The following is a 3,024-nucleotide window of genomic DNA, read 5'->3' on the forward strand; positions in this document are numbered from 1 at the left end:
TCCTCTTGCTGTAGTTCCTCAGGTCAGATGTGAAGTGTGCTGATTTCAGCAGATTGCATCGCATACATCCAGGAAAAGTGAGGATGGCTTCATACAGAATATGCAGAACCTTGTGTGGACAGCATTTACAGAACCAGAGCGCCTTCCTGGTCTCACGTAAAGATAAAGGTACAAGACAGTGCTAAGTAGACAGGGATACTGTCAGGATTTAAAAAGTCAGATTTTAGGTAAATACCACACATATTGTGGAAATGTGCAACTTTTTATATAAATCACATAACATTAAAAAACACATTTCTGAACAAAGAGAAGCTAATTCAGATGATAATCCCAATGAAATAGTTTAGTATGGATTGATAGACAGACAGACAGACGGCACAGTGACCAATACTTTATTACAAGACTACATGAAGCTTAGTTTATTCAGATTCAATCTTTCAGATAGATTTTGAGAAGCTGTGAAAATAATTTCTCTGTGGATTAAAAATAGATCAGGATCAAGAAAATTTTATTTTTGTCGATAATTCTTGAACTACTGATGGTGAGCACATTGAATGGAAACAATAGATGTCCTGGTTAAAGGCACCAAATGTATAACTAAATCCGTTGATAAAATAGTTTTCCAAATCGCTTTTTGAGTCTGGTCTGTGCTGTCTTTATCTCCTCATATTATTACTCCATACACTTAATCAACTCCATTTGTTTTGGTAATGGGATATATAAAAGAATAAGTGTGGTTATTTATGTTTCTGTTTTTTGCATGAACATGAATGTATTTTTTGTTCCATTTGTGAACGCTTTAAACTTTTTGTCCCCAGGGGCAGAAGAACAGATTAACATCTGTTTGTAGTTCATGAAATAAATATGTTCATCTTTGAACGTAGATGAACCAAGGAAGAGAACAGTGATGATAAATGTCTTGGGAGAGTTTAGCAAGGCCGTAGTTCTTCATCTTACCTGGAATATGAGAACTGCTCAGTGGGGAGAGCAGCAGAACAGTCTTTACTGAGAGTAACCATTATACAGTGGTACCTCTACTTAAGAAATATCTTGCAGAACAATTAATTTGGTAAGTATAAAATTTTGTAAGTAGAGACGTGTTTTCCATGCAAATGCCCTAATCCATTCCAAGCCCCACAAAATTCAGACATAAATGTTTTATAAAGCATAAAAATGCATCAAAACATGTAACAAATACATGTTACAATTAGATTATCACACAATAAATGACAGTTGTGCATAATGTAAAAAACAAACAATACAGTAAAGAATAAAAATGATGGTCATTTACCTTTTAACTGCTGTCCTCATTGTTTTTTGCACTCTTTGGTTCATGCGCTATTTGCCTCACCATGCCGAACAACAGAGTGAATTCCAGTCGTCCTTCTGAACTTCTCCAACTAAACACGCAATGCCTTAAACTCCTTACTCTTCCTTTGGCGTGGTGACTGTAGATGCATCACGGCCATATTCTTTGGCAAGATCAACCAAACGCATCCCTTTTTCATTTTTTTCTATTATTATCTCTTGCTTTGCTTGTATGGACAAAAAACGCTAATTTCTTTTTTTCTTTTCCTCTTTTGTCCATCACTTTCTTGGGGTCCATCGTGAATACTCTAAAAGTTGACATATTTATGTAAAACTATCAGGACCCCGCATGGGTCGAGGGCCAAATGATGAGGACGCTGCGTAGACACCTATCTAGCTACACATAGAGGTCCCTCTGAGCCAATGGGATGCTAGAAAGATGCTAGGTAATAGCCAATGGAAGAGCAGCTGTAAGAATGTGTCACGCAGGTCGGGGTATGGACCCAAATGCAGGATGCCAACGGTACATCTCTTATCCATAATTAAATCACAAAAGAAAACTCAGGCAGAACAAGGTCAGAACAAAAACGAACAACAGGCTAGATTTCAGAAAAACTTCTTCAGATACAGACGCTAGGAAAACCACTTACAAAACAAACCAGCACAGAGCTCTCATCAGACCTGGCTTAAAAAGCCTTATGATCAAGTTCAGGTGTGACGATCAGTGAAGGGTGTGTGGATGAGTCTCAGGTGTGAAGAAGACCAACAGGTGTGGAGCCGTGGCTCCACCCACAAGCTTGGCCTCTCCCTACCACACCCCAGTACTGCCACGCCGAACCGTGACAGAATGTTGCTTGAGATTTTGTTCTGCACCTTTTTCCACAGTACCCTCCAGGCTAACTGAGATGAAAACAAAGACAGGTGCTTAGAAGAAGATGATGTGTTGTTTCCACATGCTGTTAAATAATCATTGTTTACCTTTAACTTTGTTAACATCTTAAAACAGCTATAAATATGGTTTCTAGTTGCCAAGTAGAGCGCCGGTGAATCCCAAGAGAAAGAAAAAGTCAAAATGTACATGTGTTGTAGGTAAGAGGACATTTCAAAGGGTGAGGATGGGGGGAGTGTTCATTACAGCTCCTTCAGGCACTGAAACATTCAGATAAACAGCATCTTCAGTGCTGAGCAGTGGCGGCCCATGCACTTCACACCTACCTAGGCCTTCAGTGATGTTCTCCATAGTCAAACATGCATAAATACATCCCATAATACTGTGAGTGGCTCCCACCGCTGCCACCAATGTAGCGTGCAGGACATTTATAACTTCGCTCAAATGGGACAAAAAGTGGCGTCAGCCCGACTGCTTTTATTGTCACTGGCACAGAGAATCCCGCGGCCACACCTCTTATAGACGTCACATAACTATGTCACAACAAACCCGCGTGAAATTACCATTATTTATGACACCACAGCTAGGAAAACGAAATACAGACATACACTAACACAATAATAGATGTTGCATCAACTCTATCAGGTATAAAACAAGCTATTTTCCAGCAGGGACACAAGTGTCGTTGTGTATTTCCACTATAATCACACAGGTGCGCAAGTGCACCAAATCATTTACACACAGTGCAAAAGAGCAAGCATTTTTTTCATTTTTAGATAAATGATAAATGAAAATGCTTGTACTCACCAAAACAGCTGTTGAAACTG

This window comes from Antennarius striatus, chromosome 7 (genome assembly GCF_040054535.1).
Source record: "Antennarius striatus isolate MH-2024 chromosome 7, ASM4005453v1, whole genome shotgun sequence".
NCBI classification, from domain to species: domain Eukaryota; kingdom Metazoa; phylum Chordata; class Actinopteri; order Lophiiformes; family Antennariidae; genus Antennarius; species Antennarius striatus.